The sequence below is a fragment of the Sapajus apella genome, unplaced genomic scaffold (assembly GCF_009761245.1).
Source record: "Sapajus apella isolate SASKATOON/1434 unplaced genomic scaffold, GSC_monkey_1.0 scaffold23, whole genome shotgun sequence".
Lineage (NCBI taxonomy): Eukaryota > Metazoa > Chordata > Mammalia > Primates > Cebidae > Sapajus > Sapajus apella.
The window spans coordinates 21211734-21234529 of record NW_022436963.1 but is presented as its reverse complement, the minus strand read 5'-3'; positions in this window follow the sequence as shown (position 1 = coordinate 21234529).

Sequence of the window (22796 nt, the reverse complement as noted above, 5' to 3'; positions counted from 1 at the left end):
TTTTCTCAATATAATCTTTATTTTAATATTACGTATAAAATTGAAGCTTTTAAATATTTCTGAAATTTGCTTAATTGGGTTGGTCCAGGCAGATGGATTCCTGTATTTCATGTTGCTCAATGGACTCACAATATTTTCCTGAATGTCATTCCCAGCTCTGAGGTAATGTACATGTTTTTCTTGCCTCTATGCCATTATATATTTATTATAAAATTTTCTGTTCTATGTGCTATTTCAGCCCAGTCCTAATTAGTATATTACGTGGAATTCAATTACCTTTTTCTAAGGAAATATACTGTATGTAATAAGAGTAGTTTTCTTATAAAACCCCAATGACGTGAACATAAGGAGAAAAGAAATCTAAGCAAGAATGCACAGAAAAGCAGAATAGATACAATTGCTAAGCATAGCTGGAAGTAGTCCATATATTCAAACTAATCTATCTCCTCATATTTTCTGGTCACAGTGCCAGATTATAGGATAGGCTTCAGACTTGAGGCCTCAAATCTTAACTATGTCACTTAAGAGTTATATGTCTTTCAGCAGGTTACTTAACTCCTGAGCCTCAGCTTCTTCACCTGTAAACAGGGGTAACAACTACCTCACAAAGGCTGTTTAACTGGTAAATATTTACCACAGCAAGCTCCCCACCACATTAGTTTGGAAGGAAGCAAGTAGATGTTAGATGCCAAAAAAGGGCTTGGGAGTGCCATGGTTAAATCAGTTTGTGAAGTAGGACATTGACCAACACACAACAGATTTCTGTTTTACGGAACAGAATGCAGGGCTTCTCAGAGCCTTTCCCATGCTCACAGATCTGTTTAATCACAAATATAATTCAGTATTCAGATTTCCACAGAATTATTTGACCTGAAGCCCTTTCATGATGACTGTTTCTGGGGATTAGTGTTTCTGGGGATTAATATTTCCCAGAACACATTTTGGGTGGAAAATAAAAGGTTAGGGGGAAAAAAAAGATTCTAACGAACATCTCAGGTCAACAGAAACTTTTTAATGGTACACTTGAACTTGTTGGCATGAAAACAATGTAACAACAACAGAGAAGCTATCTGGCAATGCAGATCAGTATTGCCTCAGTTGCAAAGTGATTTTCATGTTCTAAATTGGCAACCAAGTGTTTTTGTCCTGTGCATATTAAAAAAATTCTCTAGAGGAAAATTTATTAGGTAAATAACTTGCTAGAAATATTTTTCATAGAAAGAATTTGTTAATAGTTTAAATTAGATTTCTTTATAAGTGCTTTAAATGCATTTATGTATCTAAACATTTAACAAGTTGCATTGTGGACCAAGCAGGTATCTAAACTGAGATCAGGGCAAGACCTGGGTAAGATATTTACAGTCTTTCTTAGTAGACCAACTCAAAGGAAGATTTGCAGGGGGTTATAGTTGAGGCCCATGATCCCTTGTTTATTTTCAACTCTTAAAAGCCAAAATACTGCATGGAACAAGGGCTCTATAAATATCTCTGTATAATTTACTTTTCAATCAATTGAAGGCAAGAAGAATTGATGATTCATTTCTCTCCTTTTTAAAATTCTCTCCTTCTCTGAAAATTACAACATTTTCAAAGGATCTGATAAATAATATCAAGTTCATTGGCATTTCAAACAGACAAGACATTTATCTATTTTAAACTATGATGAATGTCATATTTCCATTCAAATTTGGGAAGATCACATTTTCAGCTACCAACCAACTATGGAAAAATCTTTCAGACAACAATAACCTCTTAATTGAAGATTTCTCTTAAAATTTTTAATAGAATAATGTGGGTGTTATCCTTCTGAAAAACAAAATTACTTTTAATGAAGCAGTTCAAAATCAGGGCAGAGAAAGAGCAAAGAGTTTCCTTGAGGTTCTGGTGACAGTTTACATAAAAAGATGTTTTATTTTCTCTTCCCGGGGTGTACACCATCATTTTATCTTATTATTCTTGACATTCAGTTCATCATATTAGCATCTTTGTGGGAAACAAGAAAGCAATTAAGGTTTTTGCTCTTTACTCTTTGGGAGACCGAGATTTTGCGTTTCTTCAAAACTCTTAATGATGAGGCAGACCTGGTCAAACACCAAATGCATAAGTTTTAAAATGCAATAAAGATAGAGCTTTAATAATTTTCAATTACAGTTATTCTGTAATAATGTTAGTGAATCTCATCTAAAAAGTAAATTATTCATTGAATAGGAAATAAGAAAGCTTAGGGATTGTATGAATCTCCCATTTAAAGTTTCACTAAGATTCTCCTTGATAAGGTCCTTTTAAAAGATTACATATTTTATACTTTGTTTCTATCCCTTTTCTTCATTCATGATGCTGTTTCTACTTTTTAATATACTTTTCTAACAAAACACGGTAGTTATAGAGCGGCCATTCAGAGGGGTCTATTCAGAATAAGTATTCATTCACTTGCAGCCAGAAATACTGATAATATGATATTTTTTTATTTCGTTTTAAGAATACATTTTCATTTTAAGCAAATGAAACTTAGAACCAAATAAAAAAAAAAACTGTCATTGGTTTTCATTAGAAAATTGGTAGGGAAAAGTATCTCGTGTTGCCTTTGCATTGCGGAATCTTGCCTTTCACATAAATAAATAGATCATTTATTGGAAAGTGCACAAAATACAGCAAAACTATAGAATCCCAGGAAATATTTTAAATCAAAATAAAATATGACAAGATGAAAAAGGGCAATGCAGACTATTTCCTTAAAAGAAAGAAAGAAAGCATCACCCTTCTCCTAGAACTTGAAAACAAGTTAGTAACATAGTCATTTTCTATATCCCCTTTGCAATAATTTCCAGCATTTGTGCTCAGATAAATGCCAGATTCTTTATATCTCCCTGCTCTCTTTTCTATTGCCATGAATTTAGTTATTTTTGTTAAATCTTCCAATCTTAAAATTGAAGAGGCTTTCACAAATTTAACCTGGTGATTAGATTTGTGCAAAACTTTTGCAGTGAAACTTTTGACTGGAAGACTTTACAGGTTGAATTCTGATACATATTCCAAACTTACATAAAACTTATGGGATCTGCTCCTGAGTTCAATAACACAGAAACTGGAAGTTCTCATCCAATAAATATCACCAACTTAACTCACAAATCCAAGCTGACATGGTTGAGATGTCAACACTGTGGGCAACTTGGCCCTCTGAGGGGTCAAATTCAGTGATTTATTTTGAATACTATTCTAGAGTCAGTGTGTCTTTTTGTTTGTTAGTTTTTCAAATGTTGTTTAAGAAAGTATTTGCTTAGGCCGGGCGCGGTGGCTCAAGCCTATAATCCCAGCACTTTGGGAGGCCGAGGCGGGTGGATCACGAGGTCAAGAGATCGAGACCATCCTGGTCAACACAGTGAAACCCCGTCTCTACTAAAACTACAAAAAATTAGCTGGGCATGGTGGCGCGTGCCTGTAATCCCAGCGACTCAGGAGGCTGGGGCAGGAGAATTGCCTGAACCCAGGAGGCAGAGGTTGCGGTGAGCCGAGATCGCGCCATTGCACTCCAGCCTGGGTAACAAGAGCGAAACTCCGTCTCAAAAAAATAAATAAATAAATAAATAAATAAAATAAAAATAAAAAAAAAAAAAAAGAAAGTATTTGCTTATCCATTCAGTGGGAAACTAGGTTGGGACAAGAATAAGGGAATAAATTCCTATGTCTGTAGACTCATAGAACAGAGGGGAGAAGAAAATTTTTACAAATGCCTTCATCTACTAATTTCCCAAAGTACTTTACAAAGTACTTTGAGTTTGTTACAATGACAAAGATTTTGATGACAAAACAAAAGAAAGAGATTCCACATTGGCCCTTAATCAGCATCTCAGACTTCTACGTCTCTAAACAAGATGTGGATGCTTGTATCCTAATTAGCTTAATTTAAGCTATATATGTAAGTATGTCTAAGACATGAATATTGGGGAAATAATCTTTTCCATAAAAAATACTCATTAAAAGTCTTTGAAGAGGTAACTTTTATTTTAAAACCCTTTTTGAAAATATCTTTAGTGAGAAAATTAAAGTAGACCTAATATAGTGATTACACACATGGTCCTTAAGATCCAAGAGGCATAGGTTCAAATTCTGACTCAATGAATTACTAGAAAGCTTTAACTTAACCTCTCTAGTCTTCTGCTTTTTCTTCTTTTATTTATTTATTTATTTATTTTGGAAAATGGAGATAATAGTAATAGCTTCTTCATGGATTATTGAGATGACTAAAGGAAATAAACATCAACATTTTCAGACCAGGCAATTAATAAATATGTGTTGATGAATAGTGAATTATTCTAATGAATAATCAGAAGTAATAAAGCATCTTCTGTAATCTTGTCAAAGTTTACCTAAGTAAAGAGAAATTGTGATCTGATGTAAAATTTGGTCCCTTTTAAATCCAACATCATATACTTGATTCTACAGTTTCCCCAAGTAACTATAAAATGGTCAGTAAAAACATGAAACTAAAGTACTTCCTGCAATGCCAAAAGAACATCCCAAAGGAAGCCACACATTACATAAAACTTGAATTTGCTTAGAAATCTCACTTGAATAATTGATATTTTCATATACAGTAATTCTTTGAATGCTATATTATAATTGAATCAACATAGGATATTTTTCTCACAGAGATTCACTGTGTATCATCTCTACTCGGCCTTTGTTGAAGATGTTTTCTTTAAAATCTTTCCTGAATGTCTTCATTTCTCAAAAATTCTACTTCTCCCTGATTTCATTTTTTGGTCCAGAGATCATGAGAATGGGCTAAACAGAGACACGAAGGTGCAGTAAAATATAAGCACGTTGTGTGAAAATAAATGGTTTCTACTTACTTTAGCATAAATGAGTCTCCTGACAAATACTGTAAATAGAAAACTTACTAAAAATGCTTTTGAGTGGTGTGTTTTATTGTCTGTTTGCATAAACAACTTATGTGTGTCTACTTCACTTACAATGCTGATTTATATTTTACTCTGTCGACAAAGAGATTTCATTGAGAAACTTATCAAATATTTTCTACCAGAAGCCAAAAGAAACATCAGCAAGAATGCAAGATCTAGACGTCTTGTATGCACAGGGTAACCTACTCATTGAAATACTCCACAAAATGTAAAGTAAGATTTGGTTTTAAACATTCTCATTATAAACACACACAAGGAAACAAGCACACACCAGAGATTTAGGCTTATGTGATTCAGAGGCTATTTAAGGTCCAAACTCCCTTCTGACCTGCTCCTCTGGAGGGCACAAAACTGAGACAAATCAATGAGTGCCTCCAATTTGACCCACTTGTCAATTTCATCCTTCTCAGGGAACCCTATTGCATTAGTCAGCTCAGGCTCCTATAACAAAATACCACAGATTGAATGGCTGAAACAACAGATATTTATATCTCACAGTTCTGGAGGCTGGAAGTCCAAGATCAAGGTGCCGTCTAATCTGGTTCCTAATGAGGGCTCTCTTCCTGGCTTGCAGACAGCTGCCTTTTCTCTGTGTACTCACACGGCTGAGAGAGAGAGAGCCCTGGTCTCATCCTCTTCTTAAAATGACAGGAATCCCATCATGGGGCCCACACCCTCACGACCTCATCTAAACCTAAGTATTTCCCAAAGGCCCCACCTCCAAATACCATTAACTGAGGTTAGGGCTTCAATACATGAATTTGGGGTGCGGGTCAGGGGGACATAAAAATACAGGCCATAACACTTGTCTCAATGTGTCGGTGTACCAAATATGTCTTCCAGAACTCATAGCAGGAGTTAAACTTGTACACACATCACTTTATATTTATGAGTGTGCCAGACTAAATCCTCTCCCTTCAATATTAAGGCAACCTCTCCCTTCACTATTTAAATCAGTGGTCATGTAAAATATAAACAATAATGTCTTCAGACAAATATGTAGTGAGGTTGATTATCTAAATTTTTAAAAGCCATCTAATTTTACCTTAGTAAATAAATTGCTTTTATATAATTATTTGTGACGTTGGTTTATGTGCAGTTATATGAATATGACCTAGCCCATTATTTACTCTGACTTTTAAAAACTATGTGCATGATCAAAATATCAATAGCCTAATAACATGGAAACACTGATTTAGGGAAAATAAGAAAGAAAGATTTCAATTATAGCATTTCAACAATAAATTAATGCTTTCATGTCTTTTAAATTTCTATTTCATCATTAATTATGGTGTGATAAAACTTCATAATTAAAATAACTATACCATATGCTGTTATATGTGTCCATTTTATTCTGAAATGAGATATATATATGTCCTTTCATATGTTTTGTTCTCAGCCATCTGTGAAAACTAATCCTGTGGCAAACATGGATCAGCAGTTCTTCAATTTGATGTTATAAAGCGTTAAAATACTTGGGATTCTAGATCCAGACATGTTCGATTGCTATTATATCATGTTCATAGAAAGCACTCAATACTCCAAAATATGTTCCTGTGCGTTTTGGCATCTACTGTGAGAATGGAGTTTTCGTGACCTCATTCGAAGCACTCTCTGGGTACTCAAGAGATTAAAAGAAAACCAAGTCTGCTATATCAGCTAGTGTCTTTGTGTTTAAAGTCAGTCTTTTGAAGGAATATGTAAGTGGATTTTGAAAACCAATTTAAATATCAGATTTCTAAGTGGCAAGTTTATTCATTCATATTTACAGTGATTATTTAAATATTTCAATTTATTTTGCATTTTTAATAGATTTTTAGCATGCTTTCTCCACAAAGTAGAGAAAAATTCTAGATGTTATCAAGAGCACTTGCATCCTATACATCCATGGCACTTCGGTGGACTATTGCTATTCTATCCTATTTTCTAGCCTCTACTGCATTCGTCTTTTCTCCCCTATCAATATCCTTTCAGGTTAACTTACATAATTTCCAATTTCTTGACTCAAAATTGCCTCTTCTGTCCCACTCTTTCTTTCTAGGGCTTCCATTTTTCTCTTTCCCTGAAGCCTATCCCTTAGCAGTTATTTTAGGAGGGTTCTATGACAGAAGCATGCTCCCTGGCTTCACCTTTTATCTTACATAGTAGATGTATAAGATACATAATTGCAGGTAGACAGTTCTTTCTCCCAGCACTGTGCAGATAGATATCCCATTGTCTTCTGACGCCTGCTATTACTAATGAAAATTCTACTCTTGGAGGAATTATCTCTCCTTTATAAGTAATCTATCTTTTCTCTCTAGCTGTCTTTAGGTTTTCACCTTATCTTTAGTGTTCTGTAGCTTATTTGTGGTATTTCTAGTTGTTTGCTTATTTTTGCTTACCCTGCTTAGGAGTCAATGTAATTCTTTGAGCTGAAGATTCATATATTTCACGAATAGTTTACATTATCAACCATAATATAGCTTTTCTCTCATTCATTCTATTCTATCATTCAGGAAAAATCTAGTAAGTTACTTAGACCTTCTGATTCTATCTTCCAAGACTTTTAAAGCCCCTTTCTTATTTTCCAATTCTCTATGACACTGGGCAGCAATCGGTATTATTTCTTTAGATTTGTCTCTTTCTCTTTATCTCCCTTGCCCCTCCCCTCTACACAGCTAATCTGCTATTTGAGCTACCCATGGGGGTTTACATTCCAACATTTTTTGTTTCTGGAACTCCTGATTTTAAAACCAAAATTGCCAGTTCTTTTATTTATACTCTCTCTCCTCTTTATGAAGTCTTTAGTAAATTTAAACTTACCTATATAATATCCTCTTTATAAGCTCCAATTCATTTCAGTATCAGTCCTCTTATTTATCAACTTAGTTGATTCTCCCTAATAGTGAATCACTTCCTCATGTGATTTCTAATTTTTTTTTATTGTGGACACATCATCAGCGGAGGTTATTTTTTTCATATGGGAGTATTATGCATTATGAATTATGGAAACAATTCTATTTCAGTTTTTATTTGGTCTGATAGGTGGTCTATGCTATGTCTTAGGTTCCCACGGCAGTGTCAAGAATTCAGTCTTTGGTCTAAAAACTATGCGTAAGTCTGCTATTCTGATAATCATTCTGGATATGATTCCTTATATTTATAAATCACTTGAGTATTTATTTTTATGTATTTTGAACTCAACCATGAATTAGCTTTAAAAAGTATTGTTTGTTTCTTTCTTATCTAGTCTACCATGTGTTCTTATGCAGGGTCAGAAAGCATCTTCACTAACTGTTCATTGTATTGCAAGAGATAGACATCTGACCACCGTGTCATTATGTAAAGGTTTAAGAACAATATAGCACACAAGTCTTAGGGAAGAAGCATCATTTACCAATGGATTTGGACATTTTCTTTTAACGGACCAAGAGAAGTGCCTTTATTGATAATTTGACCTTCCCATCATTTGTCTAATAACTGACCTAACGAGGATCAGAGGCCCCCAGGCAAGCCTGGAGCATTGTGAGCAAATGGCTTTAGACAGAAGGTCTTAAATTTGATCAGAGAAATCTTTCTCCCTGGTTACTAATTTCTTGTGTCCTGGGAGAAGTCACTTGCCGCATTTAAGGTCATCCTAGGATTGTTTTCTCAGCTTTTCAAGTAGGCGGCGTACCTTCGGGTGTCTACCCACTTCACAATAATTTCCCCTTTCTCTGGAAACTGCTTTTTACCCCCCCTTCTCACCTCCACAACAATGGGTCACCCATAGGCATATTTTCACTAACCCAAGCTGGGCCAATCTCATATTCCCTTCAGGGTATTTAGAGTTCAGACAGTTAATAGTTGTGGCTGAACCTATAGCATATAAGCCTGTGAGGTATAAGGTGACTGGATTCCACACCATGGAGAGGGATAAGGTTATGGCAGCTCCGCAAGATACAGGGATGAAAAACAGAATTCTGACATTGGATCAGTTTCTGATTCTTGTTTTCTCCTGAGGACCAGCTGCATTTCTACACTGATTTCCATGCTACATCCCTATATCCTTATAATAAATCAACTCTCTTCACTTGAGTTAGATCAAATTGGCTGCCATGTCTTGCAACCAGAAAAATCCTAAGACATTAATTCCAGGGATACAAACAGAGTCTGGGGCAGATAGCAGGGGAAATACTCTGAGCTCTAGGACAAACAGCATTTGTCCAGCACTGACAATGTGCCAAACAGTAGCTGGTGCTGAAAATTCAAATAGGAAAAAGACAGTTCCAGCCCTGGGGTGTCTTACAGAGTAAAAGAGTAGAGAGAAAGAAACATGAACATATGATGCAATACAAAATAATTCACCACCTCAGGGAAAGTTTTCTGTGTTTTCACACTTCCACACCACCAGCCAGACTAGGTTGTGTGCCTCTCCTGCAGCGCCCTGTGGTTATCACGGTCACTAACGTACGAGAGACTGTGTTATAGTTATCTATTCACTGGCCCACCTCTTTTATAAACTGTGAGCTCTTTAGAAACAGAAATGCTGCTTTTCACCGTAGTATCCCAAATAACTTGTAAAGTTTCTATGAAATAGTTGCACAATAAATAATCGCTAAACAAATGAAAAAAACAAAGATATCTGTACACCGGTAGGACAGAAGAAAGAATAAGTAAGTAATTTCATCTGGAAAAAACTTAGAGGCTCTTTCAAGGAGGCAATATAAGGTACTAGGTAAGAGCACTGATTTTGGAGCCAGAGATGCCTGAAATCAAAGAGTGGATTCTGCACATATTAGCCGCACAATCTTTTCTTCATCTGAAACGTGGACATGTGCTTGATCGATGTCTCACGGAGCTATGGTGAATATGATGTGCGGGAGAGTGCCCAAATGGACACACACACTCATACCAGTTAAAGTCTGGCTTTCAGAGAAAGAAAATAGGATGGAACTGCAGAACCTCAGAGGCCAAGCTCTTCTGCATGTTTTCTGTGTTCCATTTTTAAATCGGCTGATGGGATTAAGAGGGTACCTTTAAGCACCTCTGTATCTGCTCTTTACCAGCTTTTGCATGCAGAATTCAGGGACTTGTGGCCAGGATAAAAGTGGGCTCCACACAACTGTGGGCTTAGGGGTAATGACTGAGAGAAGAGGAGAGCTCTGGGAATGGTAGGAGTCCAGTCTAGGAGAGTGACTAAAGGGTCAATCAACTACCAGAACAAGTTGTTTTGGTGACACAGGTAGATTTGTGTTTAATGTGAGTGGGCGGTAAAGGAACGTCTGATTTCAATAGCAGATGTCTCAGTAAGTGACTCTGACAAATCTCTGGTTGATAGAAGTGTGGTTCTAGAGGATTCAGTTTAGAACTGCTACAGGGGTATGAGAATAAGATTTTACCCTAAGAGAAATAGAGGCTGCAAAACTCTTGTTCATGCATCATCAGTGGGGAGCAATATCACTGCAAGGGGACAAATATTGTTCCTTCAGGGTTTAAAATCTTAGACACTATAATGATTATTAGCCATCCAATCGGCCAGAGAACACAGTAGATACATAGTATATCTGTGGTATATTGCTCAGTTCAGCCTGCCATAACAAAATTCCATAGCCTGGGTGGCTTAAACGGCAAAAAGTTGTTTTTCATAGGTCTGGAAGCTGAAAAGCTGAAGATAAGATGTCAGCAAGGTAGGTTTCATGCTGGACCCTCCTCTCTTGGCTTGTTAGCAGCCATCATCGTCTCACTGTGGCTCACAGGACCTCTTCTTTGTGTGCATGCAGGAAGTGGGAGAGCAAGCTCTCTGGTGCCGCTTCTTACAAAAGCACTCATCTCATCATGAAAGCTTCACCCTCAAGACCTCATCTAACCCTAATTATCTCCCAAAGGCCCCATCTTCAAATATCATCACATTGGAACTTCAACATATGAATTTGGGTGTTGGAGGGGAACACAGATATTCAGCCTGTACGATGTGGTTTTAAAATATAATAGGTGAGAAGTAGCGATTAAGAGGAAAAAGAAAAAAACAACAAAGTCTAAATCAGCTCCTTAGGTGAATTATGATTTAAAAAAAAGAAAAGAAAAGAACTGCATGAGTTGAGAAACACTGACATGGATAAGCTATGCCAGGCTTGCTGCTGACTGACCTCATTGGTGGCCCTTACATTGCCTGCATAAACGCAGCCTTCCACATTCATCCTTTTCCCCATATTCTTGTACCTGCAATTCCAAAGCCAGCCACCAGGGTGCCTCGTTATTAGAGCCATGTGACGAACAGCTGTGCTTCCATTAACAAACAGATTATTGGCCTGGCGCGGTGGCTCACGCCTGTAATCCCAGTACTTTGGGAGGCGGGTGGATCACGAGGTCAAGAGATCGAGACCATCCTGGTCAACATGGTGAAACCCTTTCTCTACTAAAAATACAAAAAATCAGCTGGGCATGGTGGCACATGCCTGTAATCCCAGCTACTCAGGAGGCTAAGGCAGGAGAATTGCCTGAACCCAGGACGCGGAGGTTGTGCCATTGCACTCCAGCCTGAGTAACAAGAGTGAAACTCCGTCTCAAAAAAAAAAAAAGACATTATTTTAAAATTTCATTATAGCTCTTTAAAACAAAACTGAGGAAGAGCTTTTCAAGAAACCAGCCTAACACAATCAGCATTGGTTAAACATTCATATTTAAAGAACAAGAGGAAAACATATCTAAATTCAAAGTGGTACCTCTGACTAACTTTAGATGATTATTAATGACTGTATAAATTAACTTGAAGATAAATATAATTGTTTCTAATTATATTTTTAAAGACTTTAAATTATATACCATAGAGCGAAACTATGATTGAATGAAACTGATGATCCAGGAAGATGTACCAGGTGTATCCTTCCCATCTCACCTAACACATTGTAGGATGTCTTCAACTTAAGAAGCATGCATCCAAATACATAGTAGCTAAAATTCTCCATGTGTCTGAGTCCCTTCGTTGCGAATTGTTAAGACAGAATCACCTTTCAGAGGTTGATATGTAGAGATTGTTAATACTATTTCTGTTATAAAATTCAAAGGCAATCTTAACCAAAACATGTATATCCCAGACAAGCGTACCTGTTGAATATTATGTAGAATCGTCCTTCCTCCTCATTCTCTATATCCTATTAATTCATATGACAAATCTATTTTCCTTTTATGATCTCTTTTGTAGACTACCAAAGAAATCTGAGCAGGATTAAAATGTCAATTCACACACAAATAATTCAATTTAAAAAAAACTAAGGAAGGAATTCTGAAAGTAGACCTGAGAACAAGAGGGTTGGGTAAAGAACAGCTCCCTGCTGTCTACTAAATTAAGTCCAAACATCTTTCCCCAGCTCTGAGGTCATTCCTGTTGTAATCCCAACCTTCCCTTCTAGGGTTATTGGCAACCATTTCCCTGCATGAAATCTTCATTTCAGCCAAACTGAAACCACTCCCAATTTATGACACATAAGCTAGTTTTCCTATTTCATATATTTTCTCAAACCTTCCCTCCCTTTTATATTTTGTTACCCCGTTCCATACCCTACAGTCCCACTTCTACATGCCCAATCCTGGTAACTCAAAGCCTAATTCAAATGCTACCTTCTCTGTGAGGACTCTTTTTGGGCTCTGCCGTCAAGTGAGCTTTCCCTCCCTTTCTTTTGAATCCAAGTAACATTTAATTTGAGTCTGTCTTTTATCATTTTAGTCTCCATCTTACCCTGTCCCCCTTTATGTAGTTTAAGCTTCTTGACAGTATATCTGTGCCTTATTCAACATTCTATTTCCACATAGCTCTCAAGATAATGTGCTACATACATTGGGTGTCCAATACTTGCAGTAGCTGCCCTGTCCCGGGCTCCAGCAATGTGAGAGAGTTGTGGATGTCACTTAGATTGGAAGTAGTATTTGCAATTCAATATGAGCTCTTTGGAAAATAGCTCTTATTAGGCAGGGGCTTTTATGAATCATTAATAGGCAGCAGCAGTAGTGGGGATTAATTTTAATAATATTTCTGTTATAAAATTCAAGGCGATCTTAACCAAAATATGTATATCCCAGACAAGTGCACCTGTTGATGATTGCGATGCCCATAGCTGAATTTTAAGAGTCGTCCCTTAGTTTAAAAGCTTTGTAAAGCCTTGCCTTTCTACCTTTGGTCCAGAGACTGTCAGCATGGGTCCATCTGGGAGCTTGTTAGAAATGCAAAATTTGGCCAGAGGCTGTGGCTCATGCTTGTAATTTCAACACTTTGGGAGGCTGAGATAGGAGGATAGCTTGAGGCCAGTAGTTTGAGACCAGCCTGGGTAACATCCAATACCCTGTCTCAAGGAAAAAAAAAATAGCCAGGCATGGTGGCGTGTGCCTGTAGTCCCAGCGACTCGGGAGGCTGGGATAAGAGGATTGCTTGAGCCCAGGAGTTTGAGATTACAATGTGCTATGATCATGCCACTGCACTCCAGCCTGGGAAACAGAGCTAGACCCTGTCTCTTTAAAAAAAAAAAAAAAGCAGACTTTCAGGCTGCCCTCCAGACCTATGGGACTAGGTCAGCATTTTAACAAATACACACAAAATTAATTTAGAAGCTCTGGTTTAAATGTTTAAATGGAAATTTATTAAATTTTTGGTGTCCATGTATTTGGACATATATGTAGGTCCAAATATATTATGCCCATATTTTTTATTCAGCAAACATATCATAAAAGCTTGTTCGGTATATTTAGTAGAATTTAAAGTCAAGAAGTTAATCGCACATAATATGAAAACAAGAATTAAAAGGAATTAAAATACCATCTCAAATCACTGTTTCTTGCATTTTACCCTCAGAGTTCCAAAAAGCAGCCAAGAGAAAGTGTTAAGGAGTAGGGAGCACCAACTATATCGTTGTTTCTGAAATTTCTCTTTTCGTGAAAGAAATGAAAAACACTAAATATCAACATGACAGGGTTGGAATGAAGAGGAGGTTTCCCAGGTGGGGCTCATGAAATCCAAATTGTTTGATTCGAGTCTTCAAGGAGAAACAGAGCTTCTCTCACCTCTAAGGAGAGACCCAAAAGACCCCTGAGAAGTGTAGAAATATAGTCTCCCTGCCATGCTGACACCCTTAATTATGGCTTTTGAGCTTTTGATGTTCTGACACATAAATAGCTAAAAATTTGCTTTTTCATTTTGTGCACTTGCAAGTTGGAAATGTCATCAAGTTTCATCAAGATTGAAATGGGGTCCAATTTGCTAAAAATGCCTCATGCATAAGGAAGTTTTGTGCTCTCTTCCACATGGGAGTCAGCCTGCACAATACATTATGCACCTCGTGCTGGAAAGATCTCGACATGCCACTCAAATACTGAAACGGAGGGAGCAGTCACGCTTCAGGGTCTTTGCACTTTCAGAGGGAGGGGGCCCCTAGCCCTCAAATATTCAATTCCCAAAAAAAACTGTTCTATGTAGTCACTGTAAAAGTACTGATATACAAACTCCACCTCCAGTTTCTCCCCGCTCATTATTTCTGAAACACAGATGGTTATTGCGTGGTGGTATGCCCAAACACAAAGAAAGGCAGACTAATGGTGAAAACTAATTGCTATTTTACGTCTCTTTCGCTTTTAGCAAAGTATAAAACCAACAACTTTTTCTTTAACAATAGGAAACCAAAGTGAATTAGTCAACGGAAAGAATACTTTTCTATAATTTCAGTCTATCTTTTAAAATTGGGATTACATTTCTCTTGATACTGTCTGGAGACTGTGGAAGGAGAAAAAAAAACCTCTCCCTGAGTAAGGTACTATATCTGATGGCAATCCTTGAGAAAGGTGCTTGGGTTAGGCATGCTTCTGTTTCCTTTTCCAATGTTGACTTTTTTTTTCCTGCTTTTCCCCAGAATTTACACATAATTATTACTTTAGAATAGTTGAGGCTACTGAGAACCTACATTAGAAGGAGTCTTTCTGTTCAGAAGTTCACACTGAAGGGAACAGAATCCTAAAATTTGTCAGATTATTTCCCATGGGAAATCCATATGTGAAAAAGCAAAAGTCTGGAAGTAATTGAGCTGCTAACTTTCCAACACATCCACACATAGAGATACACACCCCAGGCCTTGAGACCCAGCTTAAATGGACTGCCACAAAAGAAACATTTCTGTGGAATCTCTTGGGATGTCCTAAAAATTTATAACAGTTTTGCATGTTCATTTTAAAGATATTTTAAAACAGTTTTATGCTCCTGGCACTCTGTAAAGGTCTGACATGGTTTCGGGTACACCTTGACCCAGCTCCTTTTCCCCTTGGGGGTGTTCACATCCTCCTCTCCATGTTCAGAATTAAGGGTTCCAGTGATCATAATAATTTTAAACTTTACATATTATCTACAGCTTTTACTTCTATTAGCATCATCAAATAGCAAACATTAATTGCATATCTACGGCTTATCAGGCACTCTGAGAATCCCTTACATGCAGGATTTCACTCACTGGTTAAAATACTCCTGGAGGCAGGAACTGGTAGCTCCATTTTACAGATGTGGAAGCTGAGACTTAGAGAACTTAAATAACTAGTTTACAGTATCGCAGCATAGAAAAAAAAGTGAGATTTTGCTGATTGCCACACTAAACTGCCTATTCATAATTGTTTTTCGCAAATATAAAAGTCCTGTGAAAACTTTATTGGACTCTCACATTCAGAAGAGGAAACCAAGACTCCCAGCTTAACATCATACAGTTAATAAACAACAGAAAAATCAATTCAGGATCTTCTTACTCTAACACTGTTGGGTTTTCCATTCTACCACAGAAGCTTAGATCATTTCCAATTCTACATTTCTAGAAATCTATGATAGAAAAAAAGCTTAAATGAATCAATAGAACATGCTGAAACTTGGAGACTTTATTTTCATGCAAATAGTCTCAGGATGAAGGGCAAGACATAAAGATTCAATGACCTTAATTGTAAAAGAATTAGAAATTCCATTAGTAACTATCACAATTTAATAACGCTCATTTTTTGCAAGAATGGGTGATAGTTACAGGAAATTATAGCAACCTCTTAATTTCTAAGATGATTATTTCAAGTGCATTTTCCTAGCTAAAGATTAGATGCCTTTTTTAGCTACCAATAACAAAAAAGTTGAGTAAGAATTTTTCTCCAATAAGAAGTTTTCTGTCTTCAGAGCTGTCTTAATCAGGAGTGGGCTATCTTGTGCAGTAGTAAGTTTCCTGCTCCCAGGAGAATTCAAGCAAAAACTAGATGACAACTTGTCAAGGATGTAACCGAAGAGATTCACAGTCTCGTAGGGTGACAGACTTTTTGAGAATCTAATAAAAGCCGTTGACATTTTCACCATAAAAATGTATAGATGTGCAAAATTTTGCACACACTGGGATAAGAAGTTTGCCCTGCCATGTCTATATAACAGGACACCATTTGACTTGGGATTAACCCTATACATCTAGATGCAGGTAACTTATGTACACTCGGAAGCATTGCCATAGCCTTTGTTTCTCTCTCCCTCAATCTGGTCTCCAAATTCACATGAAAATACTGGTTGCAATCTGGCATATTTTGTTTGGCCTACATGATAGCTTGCTTTAAGTTTTTTAATTTGTTAACTTAAGAGATTTCACATAAAAATTCAGATTTGGGGGTTGAAGAAGCTCAGGTACTCAGGTAACCGTGGGCCTGCATTCCAACATGATACCAATTTATTGAAGCTTAGTGAAAACCACTTTTTTGTGTGGGTCATGCCAATTTGCCACCGTCCACACCCCTCAAGAACCAGCCTTGGCCTACTTTACTCATTTACATGACCTACTTCACTGTACATTTGAGTTTGCAATCCCCAAAATAGAAAAATAGTTTTTGGTAGAGAGTTTTCCAAATTGGCTATCAAAGCAGCTGGTCTGCTTCCCTTTAATCACACCATTCTTCTCAATAGAGAGGAACAGTACCTAAGGGAGGAGAAGAAGAAAGAGGTTGAGCCAAAGCAAAGAGCAAAGCAGAGCAATCAAAGCCCAAGGAACAACCAAATACATCCATTAACTTTCACTCTCTGTGTTCATTCTCTCCTGATGATTACAGAGACCCAGTTTGCATGTATTTAGAGACTAGGGACAAGATGCTATCCTTTGAACCAGGAGCTGACTCTCTAAGATCATTGACTGTGAGCTTGAACTAGGAGCTGTTTGTTCAAGATCGGTGATGAATTCTCCCTCCTTTACCCAGTTTACCTTGTAGAAGAGACACGATATCACCCCTGCCACCCAGCTTATTGGTGAAAGAGGAATGAAAAATCTGGGAAAGAAGGGACCTGAACTGGAGACTAGAGATGCTCCTCTAATGGTCTTTCCATTCAACTACAAAGTGGGATTCTCAGAAAGATCCCAGATGTCCCTAGAAAAATTACTACAGATGGTCTTCAAATTTGATAAGAATCATACTTCAGTATGTTATACGTTCACAGTTAAAACAGTTTTTGATGCCAAATTGAAGTATTTTTACAATCAGCTGATGAACAGATATTTCCCACAGTTTCATGATGGCTTTGTTATATTTCATCTGGGTAACAGCTTATGGGAATTTGTTTGAAAGTTGTATTATTATTGCTAAGAATAGAGAAGAGGAGAAAAAGATGAAATTGCTGATTTCAGTGGGAAAAAAATATGTAGAGCTTATAAACTTAATTCAGATAAGACTAAGATGGAATCACTAAATATCCTGAAAATGGCAAGCATGTTTTCTCAGTTGAATGCTCACTGGACTTAAGCTATATGTTAACTATGAAGGAAAAGACTGAAGTCAAGAACACAAAGGAAATGTTGAAGATATATTAAAGACAGAAACCAGTGGATATAACTAGGGAACTGATTATTTGTTTCCAATATTATAAATCCACCAAACCTTCATAACTTGTATTATAAAACCTCATAACTTATCATCATTGTTCAATCTTCTATATTTTGTCTCTGTTTGCAAGAAGCCATTATCTATGAAGTTAGGACATTATAATTTTAGTTTTGTTATTAATTGATTTTGCAGCTTTATTTAAGGCACTTAATCTTTTTGATCTGTTTCCTTATGAGTCAAATGAGGAATTCTATCATTCCAGGGATACTGGAAGGACAAAATACTTCCATGGATATAAATATGCTTGCAAGAGGTAAAAGGCTCCCCAGATGTAAGGTATTTTAAATATATTAGCATGTAGTGTGGATAATGCTTATTGATGCATGTAAAATCATAACTCACAAATAAGAAAGTTATTTTTTTCTTAAAAACATTAAAAAATTAAAAGATGTTAATTTTCTCACTCTATAATGTATACAATTAATGCACTTGGGATGGCTTCATGCAGCGTCAACATAAACCTATATGTAAACATCAAGGAAAATTATCAAGTAATAATTACGTCTCTTATAATGGAATTCTTCTAATTTTTTTTTAAAGAATTCCCCAATATTTTCCCAGGTAAAATAATCAATATAAAATTTAGAAAAGAAGTAATTATAAGTACCTAAATATGTGTTTACATCTTCCATCCTGTCATTTGCTATTATAACATGTATGGTTTTAAATATTAGACACATCTTATTTATAACAGCATTGGATAGCACTATTCATTTATCTATTGAAGAAAGGCAATTTGGAGGAGGTGGTAGCTACAGTGATGGCAATTTGTCATTAACAGCAGTTGTAATTATATAGCCTCATCTACACATTACTGCACCATCTTGTGCATTTTCCCTGTCTAAGACTAAATATCTTCTAAACCATAATAACCCACCAGATCAAAAATTCAGCTGCTTATGAAAGTGAGAAAATAGTGATTTACATGTTACACTTTAAAAGCTTCATCAAAGCTGTAATAATTTTGTTGGATAAACAATGTGATTCTCGAGATTAATAAGAATTTCTAAATATGAACAATATGTACCCTGAGGAGAATATTATCTAACAAGGAACTGATAAATTACATTGGGCAAATAATCTGCATACTAAAATATGTGTAATGGAGACAGGAAATTAAATATTGAAATGTGTAAATAATACACAGTTTGGTATGTTGATTTTTTTTCCCCTTTTAGTTGGGCTAGATCCCAGCTTCAAAATAATAGATGTCCCAATGCATGTCCTTGTCACTCACACAAGAGAACAGAGTAAATTAACATATCTCTCAGATTCATATTCACTCTAGGCAGGAAATTGGAAGTTCTTCGATGAGTTCCATTTGGAAGAGATTCTTGGGAAAGAATTAGGGGAAATGTTCTATGAAATTTTTTCTAGACTTCAGAAAACTACGTTTGGTGCTTTTTTTTTTTTTTTTTTCACTCCCTCAAGTGGATAACTGCCTTTGAAAACTGGAATAAAGTGCTGCTGGTTTGAAAGAACTCTAATGGGCCAGGTGTGGTGTGGTGGCTCATGCCTGCAATCCCAGCAATTTGCGAGGCCAAGGTGAACAGATTGCTTGAGCTCAAGAGTTCACGACCAGCCTGAGCAACAAGGTTTCAGTCTGTGAAACCTTGTCTCTGCAAAAAAATACAAAAATTAGCTGGGCATTATGGCACGTATCTGTAGTTTCAGTTACTCAGAGGGCTGAGGTGGGAGGATTGCTTAAGCCAAGGAGATCGAGGCTGCAGTGAGCTATGATGGTGCCACTGCACTCCAGCCTGAGTGATAGAACAAGACACTGTCTCAAAAAAAAAAAAAAAAAAGAGCATGACAATATGCACCCCAGTGAAAATACTGCCAAAACTAAATTAATCAGAGTATTAATACAGTATCTGAACTCTGCAGCTGAGCCTTGGCTGAAAATTTCCCCAGAAAGCCATTTCACCAGCCATTTCTGGTAGGCCATTTAGGAAGGCTCACCAAAGCCATGTGTGCGATTGGCAGAACTCATGTGGCATTACATTCTTCTTCAGGACAGTTACTCCTGGGAGGAGACAAGCTGAGAGGTCTTTACAGGTCTGCACAGAGAGCATGCAAGTACAGAGACAGGGACAGCGTGGGGTAGCAAAAACTTCCCAGAAGATTGTGTTGTGAAAGAGTAATAAATGTTAACCAGGCAAAGAGCAGGTAATTGCAGAGAGGACCATGTGAGCAAGAACTTGGAGGACTGAGACATATTTGCCAAAACTTAAGTAGGAGAAGGAGAATGTTTAGAAACAAGACTGCAGGAGAAATCAAGGCCAAATTGAAGGCAACAAAGAAGCAGCGTGAAGAAAATATTAATAATTTTAGCAAAACATATAATTGACAAACAATTGGTATCCAGAATATATAAAGTATAAGTATAAATCAATAAAAAGACTATTCACTTGAAAAATTCGTAAAAAACTTTTGACAAATAATTTCCAGAACACAAACCCAAAATGACTATAGTAACATCTTAGAAGATGTTTGGTTGTGGTAGGAATGGGAAAAATGAAAATCGAAACACAATGAAGTGTCATTTAAAACCCATCAGATATACAAATCTGACAATACTGAGTGCAATCAAAATGTGGAACAACCAGAACTTTTATACACTGTTAATGGGAGACTAATTGGTATAATGACTTAAGAGAAACATGTGACAATGGTCAATAAGAGTTTAACATGTCAATACCTTTCATCCAACAATTCACCTTTTTGTAATAGACCTTAGAAATAAGTATGTCTGTGCAAACATACGTGTACAAGAATCTTAATAGAAGTAGTGTTTATATTTGAAATATATAAAAATAACTTAAATGAATAGCAACAGGAAATGGCACAAAAAAGTGTGATCTATTTATACAATGAACCATTAAATTGCATTAAAAATAAACTAGAGCATATCAAAGGTGAATCTCCTAAATTTAATATTAAGCAACAAAGAGAAAAAACTAGCTGCAGAAAGATATAAACCTTATCATGCCAGTCATATAAAGTCTGAAAACATGCGGTGTAATAATCTATATTGCTTCAAGACACACATAGATATAATAAAATGTAAAGAAAAGCAGGGTTAATTTAAATGATAATCACCACACTTAAGAGAGGGGTTTTTTTACTACAGAGGCACAAAACCCCTGGGAGTTTCTCCTTATTCTTATTTTATTTTTTAAGCAAGATGATGGGGACATAGGAATACATTGTAACATCCTTTATACCTTCTTGTACACTTTACATCTCAAAGTAAAATTTTAGAAATGAAAAAGAGGCTGGGTGTAGTGACTCAGGCCTGTAATCCCAGCACTTTGGGTGACCAAGGTGGGCAGATCACAGGGTCAGAAGTTCGAGACCAGCCTGGCCAATATGGTGAAACCCCATCTCAATTAAACATACAAAAATTAGCTGGGTATGGTGGTGGGCGCCTATAGTCCCAGCTACACAGGTGGCTGAGGCAGGAGAACAGCTTGAACCCAGGAGACGGAGGTTGCAGTGAGCCAAGATCACGCCACTGTACTCCAGCCTGGGCAACAGAGCAAGACTCCACCTCCACAATAATAAAAGAGAAATGAAAAAGAAAGCGCACTCAGATTGCAGTAGGAAGAATGGAACAGGATAGAAGAGAGGCAAGATTTGTGAGATCAATTTAAATTTGCAGGGATTCCTGCCATTGATGAAACGACACACAAACCCTATGTTTTCCAAGAAAATGTGGACAAGATGCTGACTTTATCTGGACTCTCCTCTCAAAAAAACCTGGACTCTAGTGGCAAAATTGACTCTGCAATGATTTCCATATCCCCCCAAAAATCCGCCAATGGGTGAATTTGGCAAAAGCAGCACAAACTTAAAGCTGGAGAACACAAATGACTTAATTCTAATTCAAAAGTTATATCAAGTTCCCTGAGGAGGGGGAAAAAGCTAATTTAACCTTTCAACTTCTTGCTCCCTATTTATTATGTGGTGCGAATAATATGAAGAATGTTGTGAGGATTAATATATTCATTTCTCAAGCTTTGTAGATAAAAATGTGCTCCATAAGTGGTTATTTTAAGAACTATGAAATGATTTGTTTATTCCAGTATCCCATTCAGACATTTCTCAAACCTTATCTCCCAGTTCTGGGTTTTGAGATGAATATAGGGTCTTTTAAATGATTGTGAGTAACCTTTGAGGATTATGCATTTTAAGCACTGGTTCACAATGAATATGTGACCGGATATATGTCACATAGGAGAAAGTCAAAAATATAATCCCTAAGAGGTTAATGACACAAATTGTATTTGGAGTTTCAATTTGCCATAATAATTCTGAGCCCTTTAGAATGAGTGACTTCAGTCTTAGCACCCAGTGTCTGCCAATACAAAGACATCCTGATTTGGGGCCTATTAGGAATAAACTAGGATTTGAGCTAGAAAGCAACAAATCAAGTAATAAACTTTAATGGAAATGTATAGACCATGTGCTTTATAAAAATAGTAAAAGAGGTTTATTCAAATAGCTTTCCTAATAGCAGGTAATGGTTTATACCGATTCATCCACAATTTTGTGCCTAGCATCCTTTGGAGAAAGAACCAACACTTGGAATAAGGCTGTCCTGCTTTCAAAGGACAGTAGGCCTCATGGCCAAGAAACAGAATCATGAGTGCCATCTAGGGCCCACATCTCCCTGACCTTGGCTTTGTTATTTCTCTGTTTGAACAACAATTCTGACTATTTTGTGTAAACTCCAAATTCATTCATTCATCCCACAATTATCTACCAGAGGTATGGCTTTTCACAATTCCCTTTGATCAGTTGTGTTAAAACCAGTGTTTGGGGTGGCACCCTATATTTATTCATGCTTGGATCAGCATTTCCCAGATTATGTTATGAGATGCTTACATGTGATCTTCAAGGGGAGAAAAACAACTTTTATGATTCATTAGCCATATGACCATGTCTTCTTTCAGGAAGATCACAGGTCGTATTTGTATTTTCAGTTCAGAAAAT